The following is a 14864-nucleotide window of genomic DNA, read 5'->3' as shown; positions in this document are numbered from 1 at the left end:
TCTTTGTACTGTACCGTAGCCAAGAAGAGTGCTGTGTCACTGCTGCTGCTTGAGTCTCTTTGGGGGTGCTCTCCAACTGCAGGCACCGTACGCCCTGTACTTTTCTGTTTGCTTATGCGTCATGCTTCTGCAAAATGGTTTACTTTGTGGTTGGAATCAAACAGCCTTATCAAAATGCAACTCTTCAATAAAGCTGTAATGAAACATTTGGACCTCATGAAAACAGAATGTTTTGCTATTTTGCATGGGGGAGTTTAGGAAGAAGGTGAACAGCTTCTCAGTTGTTGAGTCAGCATTTGGGGGGGTGAGGGGGGTAAGGATCTCCCTAAATGGCCAGAGCATTATTTTCTTTTAGCACAGTTTTGACGGTCAGAATTGGAGACAATGTCAGAACACAAAGCTGCAAATATGGGAAGATGATATTTCAATCTAGATCCAAAAGCAAATTCACAGCTGTCTGTAAATTAAAACAAAGAACAGCTCAGTGACTTGGGAGCTTGCAGACATGTAGAGCTATGCATCTGCCCGCACTTCAGGCTGACGGGGTACGAAGCAATCCTAACCCGGCAGGATGATAGCTGTGTGCGTGCGGTGCTGAGTCCCAATAATATGCCTTGCTAACAGGCAGCGTGTCCTACACCAGGGTGAACACCTACATAACATAGTGCCGTGGCTGCCAGGCCAGGGCTGCCTCATATACCGACGTGCATCCATGTCCGAAATGACTCACACCTGCCTACAGCGCTAGATTTTTAGAGTTCCAAAGCATGCAGATAGAGAACTTGATGGGAGTGGGGCACGGAAAACAGCAGTGGGAACCAATTTGCCTCTATAGGTCCTGAATGTGTTTGGAAATCTGGTTATATTTCAAGCATAATAATGACTTTGGTCAAAAGTAAGTTTGGTTATTTGGTCCTACAAATCGTTTGATTTTTACCCAAGATGACATTCATGAAGGACAAATTTTATTTTTGCTCATATTTTCTCCTAATTGTTTAGGAAGCAATTGAGTATGACAGAATTTTTGAAGAATATTCTTATCAAAAGAATGACTGTAAAACCTATATCTTCACCTGTAGTGGTAAACAGATTCTTTTAAGTAACATTCTTTACCCATATTAGTTCTTAATCAAATGTTTAGTCAGAAATTCTTTCTTACTACTACTGGATTTCATAATTGAAACAAATAATATTTCAGAAATAATATTAATAGAAAATAATATTTGCTCATCTTGTAATTATTTTCAGATAGTGATGGAATTTATTAATTTTTTGTGGCAAATGTAGAATTAAAATTTACTCATTGGTAGGGGGAAAATAAAGTCATTTTGCTTGTATTCCCCACACAGACATTATAATAACAAATTATCATACCTGGGTGTAGGTGTATAAAGGAAAAATTGGGGTTATCTCATTTCATAGGGATGATTACGTTTTGAATTATCTTGCATACATCTAATATGCCAGGGGCATCTTGGGAGCTAATCAACACCTGCAAATCTTACAAAAATTAATGGACTCAAGTTTATAAGATATTCGTGTTGACTTAGGCCCAGTTTGCACTTAGATTTTACAAACTAATGGAGGTATACCAGAGGGGACAGAGTTTATACCTGCACATTAGCTTAAACTCATTCCTTGAACAGAATAGAAATATACAGTATTGGAAGTATAACTGCATCTATACTACAGCTGTAACTGCTGCAGCTAAATTTTTAAGATTAGTAGCAAAAAAAAAAAAAAGTCAAAAAAGAAGGAGCAAAGTGACTTGCTGTGATACAGCAGAGGAGCTTGAGGAAGCTGCTACAAGTATTGAACTCCACCATGCTGTAAATGCATGGTGATGGCAAGTAATGGGCAATACCCATGTGATGTGAGTCTTCCACAACATCCAAGCAAGTGTCAAAGTGGTGCCAATGGCTAAAATCTGATCAAAGCTTTTGGACAAGGACCCTCTGAGATTTCAGAGGACTGTTTTAGGACCAGCTCCTTCTCATCCCCCATTCCCAGCTACAGTAATCTTGAAGAGCAGACGATCAGTCTCGCTGGGGGAGGACTGGAGATTTGCTCCAGCTGTAGTGGAGACAGCAAGGTAAAGTGGTAGCAGGACTTCCTCCACTGAACCCCAAGAAAACCAGCTCTGCTCTGGCACCTGGAGAGAACCATTAGTAATCAGCCTAAAGATACTATGGCATCTGGATATATAACCCAACAGACAGACACATCTCTCTTCAATGTTCTCTCAAACCTCACTAAAACCTCACTAAAACTTGGGACAATGGCTGTCCAGGCATACCAAGTTCAACTATGCAGAGCAGAAGGACCGTTTAGATGTATACAAAGAGGCACACCCACAAGGGTGTCCAAGGAGGAAAAGACGACAGCACAGCAACCTGGAAAGCTAATCACTTATCCCTGGCTTTTATGGGCTCCGCTGAGTTTGACCTCTCAGCGTTAGCAATTGGTTAGACGATGTAACTGGAAAGAGGGCAAATATCCCTGTCCCATCTATCACACAGCAAAGAGGCTCCTTACAGCTCCCCTTCGGCACCTAAATCAGGAGATCTGCAGCAGCTACCCTCCCTTAAAGATTTGACTGTTCAGAAGCATCGACAAGTTACACGGTTGCAGTGGCTCATTGGAGGAAGTAAATTAATGGGAAAAAACAGCTGAAAAGGTGATTAAAAAGCAAAAGCAAAAAAAAAAAATTAAAAAAAATTAGCAGTCTTAGTATCTTAGACCACATATTTGCACTCCGTTCTTCTAACAAAAGACATGATGAGCTTGCGCGCGCACACACACACGCACACGCTCATGCTTATTCTATGCTTTTTCGCCTCATCTGGCAGCCGCTTTCCGGTCCAGCAGACACTAACATCTAATGAGTCAAACTTCCCATTTTCAGACTAATCAGTCGGCTGCACTAATTGCAAATGCAAATATGCAAATTTATATTAATTAATTACTCTGCTAATTAGTTCTGCAGTCTTTTTGGGGTAATAAATCATTGTGCAGTGGAAGGGAAACACGTCCTGTCCCATTTCACTCCACATAAAAATTTAATGTACTCATTGAAGAAAATATATAAAAAACCCCCCGATTCTGATAGCTCTGCTTCTACTGATGAGTCCCCTACAGAAAGGTATGATTGTAAGAAGGCTTTCACATCTCCAGCAAATGCCATCACTAAGGTGCCTGTTAGCAATTTAATTATCATATTATGAGCTCCAGGAAAAGCCAGTTTTCTGTGCTGCAGGCTGTGACTCTGAGCTCCGTAGCTCACACATTTTGCAGCAATGCTGTTTATACATACATGAAAGATAATCTGGAGGAAAGCATTCGGTTTGCTCTACCTGAACGGACTGCTAAACCCTGCACTCAAATCCCAGGAAGCTGCTAAAACCATCATGACTATATCCGCTTTAGTCCTGCAGCCTCGCTAGACCACATTTGAATGGGTTGTCAGGAAAAATGAAGAGTAGCTAAAGAAGAAACTGCTTGCAGACCCCTTCCCCGGCCTTGAATTTTACTTCGGCTCTGATCCATTTCAACGGGGAGCTTTTGGATCCCCAGCCGGTGCCGCCTCTCCCTTGCGCCCCTCACCTCCCCAGTGCACCTCGGGAATAGGGAGGGTCACTCCGCTGCCCTCCCTGCTGGTGGTCTGCCCAGCCTCAGGGGATCCGGTGTCCTCCTTCCCCACGCCGACATCTGGAGGGTGCAGTGAGTTCCCCACACTGAATTCACGCCCCAGCGACAGCACGCAGGGCGGCATGCTGGTGGAGGCTCAGGTACCAAAGCCCGTCACAGCGTGGAGGTCACTGTGTCAGGTTGCAGGGCTTATTCTACATCTTCCTCCTTTTAGGACAGGAGAAAAACATCCCTGTAGCATAACAAACCCAATGGCACCTGGCTGTGAAAAGAGGGTCACTGAGTCCCCTCATCACATGGAGCAACACCAACTCACAGCACTGCTATGGTGCACAGCTCATCACAGGCATCCTAGGAGCCAAAGGCTTTCCCAAGAGGTTTAGAAAGGCATTAGGCAAAGCGCATCCTCTTATCTGACACAAGTTAAGGCTAACTGGAAATGCAGCACCTCCCACAGCTCTCAGAAGGTTTCTTCATCCTTCACTTGCTTACTTTTCACTGTTATATACCATCATTTCAATAAATGTGAAATGTTCACAGAGCATTTTCTTGAGAGTTTGAATGTGATCAAGTGGGTTAATCCTCCTCATAGAGGTAGGCTGAAAACCAGATAAAGATGTTATAATAAGTCAACAGAGCTCTTCTTGTAACTCTGAGATTCACACATCTCACATATAAAAAGTCTTCAGATATATTAAAGAAAAGAAAAAGGATTAGCAAATGTTTTGCTTTATGCTTTGAATTATTGGGTTTAAATTGAAGCAACAAATGAGGTTTACAGGTAATTAAATTCCCAGAGCCTCTATCATTCTAGGTTTAACCAGAACTTGAGCTGTATATTTCTCTCATAATTTGGAACCCTAAGACAGTTTCTTTCTTATTTATTTATCTTTCCTATCCAAACACTGGAATAAAATACTGTTGAACTGATAATCTGAAGTCCTGTGATTTAGGCTCTGGGGAAGAAAGGAAACTAAAAAGACTAAACCAACTTAAATTCACCAGGCAGTTTATGGAACAGCCAAAGATAAAATTTATTTTTGAAAAGTTGCTACCTTTGCTTGAAATACTAATATGCGCTAATGGCTATGCCATTTAACATCATGCAAATTACAATATTTATTTAAAAGCAAACCACCTGTGTGATCTTTCTAGGTTTGCAAGATCCTGGAGTCACATGGGATCCAAATTGTTTGTTACAGAGTACAGTCCTCCTCACCTGCTGTGAGTTTTGCCTGATATTTAAAAAACAGCTGCTTTTTTTTTTTTTTTAAACTCTACAAGTTTTCAGAGATTAATATGTGAAGGTTTTGACAAAACTCCACAGGTAACTCTTTAATAATGAATAGGTATGAGAGGGTAATGGGACCTTGTTCTGGTTGTCTGTAGCATTCTTTAAAGAGTTACATTTAAATCGTAATTACACTGGGACATGAGCTGTAACTTAAGACATTTGACAAAGTCTCTAGACCCTTTGATGGGTTAGCTTCACTTAGAAAGCTTCAACAGCACATGCATCTTTTGCAAATTGCAGTAGGCTTCCTCATGGCAGGCACTGTGAACAAAATCATCTTTTTTTCTTTTTTTTGATTGTGTTCATAAAATAGCTAAGAAAGTTTTGTCAGTACTTATTTCTGAAGAATATTGTCTTGATTCAGAATACTTACGTATAGTCAGAAAAAAGTGATGCTAATAAAAATTCCATCATGATAGTCTATGTTTATTCCCTTTCAGTGTACTTCTGGCTGATATTTATTCTCCTGTCAGGGCTGTGAAATTAAGACTTTTCTCAACATATAGGACAGCAAGACCCATTTGGCATCCAAGATGAAACCCAGATGAGTGTTAAGATTGACAGTGTTTTCACCCTTATAATTAGCTATTCACACAAATGGGGTTTTAGTTTGCACTTATGCTTGGAACATGGCACTTCTTCATACAGAGAGCAGCATTCACATGTTAACATTTTCGCTTTTGTTTTTTGTTGGCAAGTAAACCAGCATACTTGCTATTGACTTCTGTTAGTGTTTTGCTATATATTATTCACCATTTATTAGTGCCTTATTTAAAAAGAATTTAACGTGAGCAAAGCATGAACAAGAACTACAGTGATGTCCTTTTCCTTTGCCTTGTTCTGGAGGAGGACGGCACCTGCCTAGAGTCACTCTGCTGCTTCCAGGTGAATGCTTTCCATATGCATAGTGCTGGGGCACTGCTTTCCAGCATCTTTTTTTTTTCAAGGGTTACAGACCCCCCTCCCTTGTGGAGGGAAGGATGGGTTGCCCCAGTGCAACAGAACGCGTACCATACCGAGCTAATTTGCAGCCTTGTCCTCGGTTGCGCACTGACAGTGGTGTCTGGAGGAAGGGTGCAGAAGTAAAAAACCTTATGGCAGTACAGCAACCATTGCCAGAAATTCATCAAGGATTGTGATGGGTTCTGAACAAGGTCCTGTTCATTCTAAATCGAGGAATAAAAGGCTCAGTGATGGAAAAGAAGGCAAAAGGATGGCTAAAACTTCACTGTTTTGCTAGATCTGAGATGTGATTGATTTGCTCATACACACGAAGAATTTTAAAGAGAAAAAAACGAAATAAAGCATCCTAAATGGACTGCACTCAATATGTACTTAGGCTAGAGAGCTCACTGCCACAAGAATTGGATTTCAGAAATGTATGTTTGCAAAAAGGAATTGATATGCATATCAGAGTTACCATAATTAATTACAATAACGTTTTTGGGTCATGCTTCAGGGCTCACAGAATTCAGCAACTGTTAGAGAACGGGCTGAGACTTAACAAGGGTAATCTCTTTTTAACCTTCATGTACACACTTTCAGGGTCTGTCTTCAGCAATGGCTATTGCCAGAAAATAAATACGAGATGAGACCAATCTTAGATCTAAACAAAGAGGAAATATTTCTGTGTTCTCAGCTGTGGACTATATCCCTATGTGGTCCTTCCTCTTATGGCAATGGATGGCTTTTGGCACTTGATTTAGTCTGCTAATTCTTTATAAGGCTAGAATAAAAAGGGGATGAAAAAAAGGTAAGGAATATTTGATCACTTGAGCAAAAGAGGTGGTGTAATACACAAGGTCTTTTGCACCAAACAGATTAATTAATATTGTTCATCTCTTTAGAAACAATTGCATCTACAATGGACAAGAGGACAACAATCAGGCTAGATTAAAATGAAGATTACATATAAAATCACTGGGGGAAGAAAAGGAGAATAGACTAATGGTGGAGAAAAGGCACAGAGAAGCCCTAAAGGCAAACAATGGAATGAATAAGTATGGTAACTGCAAACCACCTAAGCAAAAAATAAAATAACGATTGGGGAAATAGCAGTAAAATGGGAAAATCATTTGTCTATACTGAAGCTCCACAACTGCAGCTCTCTGCCTCCAGGCACTCCAAGCACAATGATGCCTTCTCACCCAAGTGGTAAGATATCCAGAGAAGCAAACCGAGACTGCTGTTCATCTCTCTTAGAGGAGCAGAGTGATGCCTCCCTCTGCTCCCACATCCATGCAGCACCACCACCATAGCTCAGAGAGGGCAGCTGTGGACTTGAGGCTGGGCCAGGGGGATGTAGCGATATATAGCAACAGTGGGACCCCAGGGCTTGGACGCTGCGGTTGCAGCTGCCCAGGAAGGCAGCAGCAACAAGCACCTCTGATGCAAATCAAGGTGTGAAGCAGGTCAGTGCTTCAGGGACGGGGACTTCCACTGGTGCAGGTCAGAAAAGTGGAACTGAACCACCACATCCTTACCAGAGATAAAAAGGTCTGTCTTACTCTCTTTTATTGTATTTTCAAGTCCTTTGCTCACCTTTGTTGGGGGATACTTCACTTACTATGCTGAGGCAGAAACACTGAGGCTGCTATGCGACGGGTTAAAATGGAGTTGTGTCTGCAATGCACCTTGAGATAAAGATAAACCAAAATCAGAGTCTTCTTCTAGTGAGTTATCGCCAAATTTCTGTTTTTGTGAAATGTTACAATATTTGGTCAATATACTCCCTAACAGTATTTTCAACTGAAAAACTATATTTAAATTTCAGAAGCTGAACCTTTTCAGCTTTGATGTACAAAGTAGGAAACAACAGCTCATTGCCAGATGCTTAAAACAGAGAAATGCCTATTTGTCTGACAACACTTGGTGTCATGGGAGTTTTCCTCAGGAGCAAGTGCCCCCTGCAAGCCCAGCTTCCTGCCCCAGCTGCACATCATGGTACAGAGGGATGGTCATTCAGAGGCAGGATTGCACTGTGCCCTAAACACATTATGGCCACAGAACAAAAGCCACAAAGAAGAATTGGGGCCCACACCACAGCTTCTGTGACCCAATGTGTCTGCTAGAACAGGACACATTGACATTTAGCTGACTAGAGAAATATACATTTTGGGGCAGCCCAACAAACAGATTATTCCTGTTGTGATTTATTGACCCCAGAAAGGACTGGTTTTCTCTTTCTGAGCAGGTAGTCAACAGACCTCACTAACAAGGAAACACGCCCAAGAAAATTCTGATTTGTGAGAGCAGCTTTATCATGAGGAAATTGTTCTGGCAAACAGAAAAATTGTTCCAACCAGCTCTAATCCTGACCCTGCAAAGAGTTACAGTAGAATTCAACTTATCTAATGTCAGCCACCAAAAAAATTGTCTGTCCTAAGAAGATTGTCTAACACGCACAGAGTTAGTGGAAGGTAGTGGAAGGTGATTCATTGCACTTAGTTTAGACACCCCAGGAGAAGATGATGCCTTTTCTTCCCATTCTCTAAGAGCAAGCCTAGACAGTTTGCTTTCACTCAGGCAGCTACTGAGCAGTAAGCTGGGGGTATGTGAGTCCTTGCACAGCTTCATGTGTACATGCAGGGCTGTTATTCATCACCCATCTAACATGGTGCTGGTGCTAAGTGAAATCCACCCGGAGCTGAGCTCAGTGAAAAGCCCCTACCCTCACTCTCATCCTTAGCATCACTGTGGTTGTATGCATCTGCCTGGACAAAACAGAAATAATGTTTTGGGCACTGTAAGATTAAGTGGCAAAGACCTGAAGCTATGGCATGAAATATGTAGCTGAGAGCAAAGGTTGCAGCAGCCTAAGATGACAGGAATCTCTTTTCCTTCCCTAATTGGAAAAACTCTCAGTGAAAATGGGACCGATGGATTTGGAGTAAACTTTTGATGGGATTTTAAATGTCCTAGTGGTGTCAAGTTGGCTTGACCACATTGCCTACAGTGTTTAGGCAGCTCAAAATCAAAGCCTTGAAATGAATGTACTAGTACTTAAAGAAAGAAAAAAAGACCCACGGTCAATAAAAATCCCTAAAAAACCCAACCATATTTCAACTAGGTTTTGGGAGGATTCTTACATGTTTAAAAAGCTTTGCTTTGGGAGAAAAATTTCTAGTTCCTCTTTTAATTTCTCATTTGAATTACCATCTAATGTAAAAAGCAGAGAGCAAAATGGTTTTGTGTGTAGTTCTTTAACATTCACTACCTAGCTTACTTAGTGAAAAACTGAATTAAAATGCTGGCTTTCAGTTAAATCATTTTTTCATCAGTTAATTTCTTTTATTGTATCTTGATTATTTTTCCTTTTCAGCATTTTACTTATCCAGGATAAAATCTTAGCTTTGAGCAGGACCATGATAGGAACTATGAAGGTTAAGTTCGTAGCTGATTCTTAAATCCCTTTTCCTATATAGAGCATGTGAATTCACACTTTTTTTCTGCAACAGCAAAGACACACGTGTCATATTCGACAATAGCTTTACATAAACAGAGGTTAAATAAAACATTAATGTACAAGGTGCCATTTGACCAAGGGAAAGGTTTCTTGACCGTACACTTACAAGATGCAATTTAAACATCTGATTTCCTCGAAAATGAAATATTTAGTTTCTCTGGAATAGAAGAGGCAGCACAGTTGGGTCTGGATGGATTTCATCAGACTGCGAACTAGCTGTGCTGCAAATAGAGAAATACTTCAGCTAGACCAGGCTGGAGGGGAACAGAAAATTTTTTACACTCTGCTGCATTACCAACAGGACATTCGCGTGCTCCATAGACAACAGTGTCACCGACCTTTCTTTCTTCTGCTCTGCACTCAGTCTATCCTCTTCTAGCTCACACCACCATTGCCCCAGATAAATAATACTCAGTACCATCACTCTTGCCTCAATCTATCACTGGTAAGAGATTTCAGAAAGCAATCAGCCCAGCTGGAGGAAACGTCAAAGTGGAAAATATACTTGTACCTAGGAAACATTACGTTTGTGCTTGGGACTTGGGCACATCAGGCTCTTGTGTGCTTCTTTAGCTGCCTGAGCACCCTTTTTTCCTAATTGCTTGCAGATATAAATTGGGCGCTGTGCATGTGGTAGGGGCGTACACAGAATTCACAGCAATATTCACACCATCCACCTCTGGGAACTTGTCCCTTAAGGTTTCCGTCAGGAACAGATGTTTTAAGCATATAGTTTGAATAGAAGGTTCTTTATTTTCCTTGAGGTTGAAAAATAGAATAGTTTTGCTCCATGATCTTCTCACTACTTAAAAGTTAGAATTAAGTCAATGGGAAAGGCACATGTGCATGTGGGTTAGATCCAGAGACTGAAAGTTGCTGAGCTCTCAGTGTATTTCCCACTGTACGTCTGACTCACGATGGGAACCCGAGTGATAGCTCCTCCATCTATGAAACACTGATATGAACTCACTGAACCAGCAGGCACTGAAGCTTAATTTCAGTATGTACAGCTCTGTGAGATCTTTATTTACCATGTGCTGTAAGAAGTGCAAAGTAACTTTCACAGTACCAAAAGTAAAAGTAAGTAAAGTGGATTTCTCTTGCACATTTCTGATAAGAAGTCCTTGGTGCTTTGAGTATCTTTTCCAGCCGCTGATGGGATTTTGCCATTTTAATAGTAGCATACAAAAAAAATTTCCAAGTTTTTATTCTGCAATGCTACTTTTGTGCATAAACAGTTATTAACTTTGCATTAACATCTCCATGGATTAAACAGTCCCTAAGTACACATTGACAGCACAGATCATTATGGTTATGGACCCTTAACATTTAAAATGGAGGGGAGGGAGGTTGCGTGTGTGTGTATTCATCTCCTTGCTCCCTCTCTTTCACAAACTATAAGGTTTAATAGTGATTAACACTAGACCACAGCACTTCTAAATTAACAATAGCCCTGCCAATTCTAATTGGTATTCTAATTAGTCTGACAATTCTACTAATTAAGAACATTAAACTTTTTAACAAAGGCTATCTTTTTTGTGTTGTGTTTGGCAAAATGGAATTGAGGGTATAGGGGAGCCTGAACTGCTACTTCAGAGAATTGCTGATGATTAAAGGGGAAAAAAAAAAAAAGGAAAAAGATTTGGGGACCATGTAGAAACATTTGTATGTGGTAGTTAAATAACAAGAATAGGCTGTCTGAATTATAGGGTATAGTAAATGATAGAGAAATGAATTAATAAAGTGAAAACTGCAAATCCAGAATGCATGGCTGAAAGAGGTTTGCCTTTTAGAAACACTGATTTAGCCCAGGTACTATAGGGATTTCAGTACAGTAGGCAAACTGAGACATTCCTTTGTTTGGAGAATGCTCACATTTCTAAATTTGCTTTCCTTTAGATATGAAACAAAAGCAAAGAAAAAAGTGTGTTCCACAATGCAAAATTTTCAGTAAATATTTGTTTCACTTCAATTGAAATGTCTCATTTTGAAAAAAAAATTACTCTAGTTTTGATTTTATGTATTATATGTGATTTTGAAAAGAAATATCATTTTGAATCCCTTTGGAATGAATTAAAGATCTTACTTTTCCTAAATGTCTTATTCTCAGAATGAAATTTCATTATAATGCACTGAATATACAAAGTTTTATGCTGAAAAGTATATGCAATCTTCTGAAAGAAAACATGTTCCATTTTCTGCCACTTTATGTTACAAGGTCACACTGCAAATACCTTGTTCACAATCAAGATTTCTGTTTCCACGGGAGTCAGAGCATTTGCACAGTCTTTATAAAAAAACCTCATTGATGTTAGTTGGTGCCGCAAGAAGCAGATGAATAACAGACTGAAAGGAAAGCAACAGAAAGCAATATTCATTCTAAACCCCACCAATCTGAACTTCACAGATTTTACTCTTCCAACACCCAGCCTTCAAGGCATAGTGCAGGAGCTCTGAATCTCTCAGGATTTGGCCCCATGCTGTAACGTCAAGTGTATTTCCTCCATCACTTCACCAAATCGTTATTGAACTGCTTGTATTCACACTGTTCAAGGGCTTAGAGGTACAGGGAGAGAAGGCTATTCCAGTCACCATCTGCTGGTGACAGCAAATGTTCTCTACAGAGCTGTCTTCAAAATTCATAGCAAAGTACCCTTTTGAGATAAATTTTACATAGATGGCTTTACATAGTGAGATGCCTTACAGGTCCAAATGCAGAATGAAGAAGTCAGCACACCTCTCTAGGCAGAAAGTGCACTTCAAATTTCAACCCAAGCCACGCATAAAAGTGCTGAACACAAGAATGAGGCCCTGAACATATTATAGTACCCTCTTCAGAACGCATATCTTTGAATACTTTGTAAAGTGCATATTTTTTGTCTCCTGGTCACACTGCAGTAATAATGACTCTAACTGCAATACGTATTTCTCCAAAAATAGCAATTATATTAAAGATGATCATGAAGAAACCAAAATAAGGCCAGATACATACTGGCTGACACTACGAGCAGTACTATGGGGGAAAAAAGAAAGTAAAAAAAAAAAAAAGGAAAAAAAGGATTCCTAACTTGCAAATATAGATGCATATTCTGTACTGTTTCTGCTCACCACTGACTGTTTTAGCATTTTGCAACCTGTCCCCTGTATGACCTTTTCCCAGTACTTCAAGAGCTGAAAGAGTCAGGCTCCCAGTAAGGTCATGCAAGCCAGGTAGAAAGGCAGCTTATACAGCAACAAGCACAACAGAGGCGAAATGCAAGCAGGATTCAGGCTCAGCAAGCCACGCTCCCTTCTTAGGAAAGGGAATTTGGCCAGAAAAGAAGGCTTTTTGCCAAACTTCCAGGTGCATTCTGGCCATGGTTGCTTTAAACTATTTGGGGATTCAAAACAGTCCTCAGCCAGCCCAAGCACTGAAATGAAAACTCTAGGCTGCCAAAAGATACTACTCCATTTCCTCTGCACACCCTGTAAGGTGAAACCGCTTTGCAGAGCGGTTACCTCCAAAACCAATACTGTGTGCTCAAGGCTGTGGCATGAAGCACCGGTTTTCATGATGGCTGGTGGCTGAGGAATCTGGCAAGCTGTAGGGCTCACACAAATCCTTAGAGATTACGCAGACATGAGATGGAAATTACTGAAACTACTGTTTACTTCAGCTTGTACTTAAATACGTGAAAACCTCACCTCTCTTTATGGCAGATCATAACTCCATGTTGATTTTGGCAAATTTTACTGACTGTTGTTAGACAATGCTGCTTCCAAGGGGATGTCCACAGATCTTACCAAAAACATCTATGCAGGTATAAGCAAAATCCACTTGAGCTCTACTGCTTTTAGTTATGTACTTGAATAGATGGGAACCATCGCTCTATTCTTAATCTTCTCCTCTTCACTCTGTCCCAGGAAAATTATGAGGCTTGCAATGGGAATCTAAGAAATTTGCAGTTTACAACATCAGTGTGTCTACTTGTCCAGGAAATTTGGTGAAAAACACATCAAAATGGGTTTTCATAAATATGAGAAACATCAGTTACTCTGAAAGTAGATCTGCAGCTAGAAGTAATAGAATTGTTCATTCATCACTGAAAAAATGTTCTTTAAACATCAATTTTCCAAAATGATTTTGGAAAAAGATCATTACAGCCCAATCTGAATTCAGCACCATTTTACAGCTGAGCTGAAATTGGCTGTGCTTTTCACTTTCTCAGAAGCTTGGGGATTGAATCCAGAAAACAGTTTTATAAAATCCTGTTCTATTTGCGGTCAAATTCTGCCACCAAATCTCCAGTACTGTCGAGGGAAAATTGATCCTGTGGGTAAAACACCTCAAATGACCTGGCTTCCACTCTCAGCTGTAACAAACTTTCTGTGTCTTGAGGTAAAATGTGATGGTCAAGATCACCTGAAGTATATTGCTGTCCATATTCCACTGCCTTCAGATTACTGAAGATGCGTATAGTTTTGTGTAACAGGAGAAAGGCTGGAGGATCCAGTGACTGTATGCTTCACTTAATCTGCTTCTGAAAAATAATTTCTGGAGTGTTAATCAGATAGACATTGGGTTCTTGATTACTTCTAATGTTTGCATCTAGCATTTTAAATCAGTGGAACGAGTTCAGGATCTGTGCCATAAGATCCTTGTGCCTCCCTTTTCTTGGAAAGTAGCATTTCCCTGCTTCATAGAAGCATTATAAACATTTAATTCTGGCACTGGCTGATGTTTATTTGGTTTGGGGTTTTTGGTTGGGTTTTTTGCCTTTTTTTGTGGTGGTGTTTTTTGGTTTTTTTTACCCAAAGTTACCTTTCTTTTCGGTAAGGAAAGATCTCCAGTAAGGTTTTTAAGTACGTGTATTATCACATGTTGCAGGTGCTGGTTGGCAATTGTGGATGCTAGAAGGAGTCAAAAGTGTAACACAGATTTGGGAAACATACGGCAGGCCATAGTTTATTAACAGCTTGGGATGCCTGATTGCACAGCTTTCCTGCTTTTTGAATGGAAAATTTACTTATCTTCATCAGACCAGTATCTTAGGAAGAGCACTGTCCAAGGAAGGTTATAAATTCAGATAATAGAAGGCAAACCAAAAGGAGCAGATATTCCCATTACAATAAGCCTGAGTCATCCTGCCCCACACTTAATATTATTTCATAAAAACAAGCACTTCAGCTGAGTTGTGCTGTTAAGAAACTACCTGCATATTTGTACATAAAGAGAGAGAATAGAGGTTTCATAAGCAACTGTAGCTCTGGCATTTCCTACTGTGAGCTACTCAACTTCTCAACTTTAATAATGTGCTTCAAAATAGGTTTAAACCGTTGTTTCTAAGGGTTTGGGTTTTGGTGGTTTGTTTTGGTTTTTGGTTTTTTTTTGTTCCCTAAGATGCTCAGGTATTATTTCAGCATGCTGCTAAAATTTGCCTGAGGAGTGCACGCAAGAGAGAGGCAATGATGATTCTT

The sequence above is a fragment of the Haliaeetus leucocephalus genome, unplaced genomic scaffold (assembly GCF_000737465.1).
Source record: "Haliaeetus leucocephalus isolate CR32 unplaced genomic scaffold, Haliaeetus_leucocephalus-4.0 Scaffold159, whole genome shotgun sequence".
Classification (NCBI taxonomy): domain Eukaryota; kingdom Metazoa; phylum Chordata; class Aves; order Accipitriformes; family Accipitridae; genus Haliaeetus; species Haliaeetus leucocephalus.
This window is presented reverse-complemented; position numbering follows the sequence as displayed.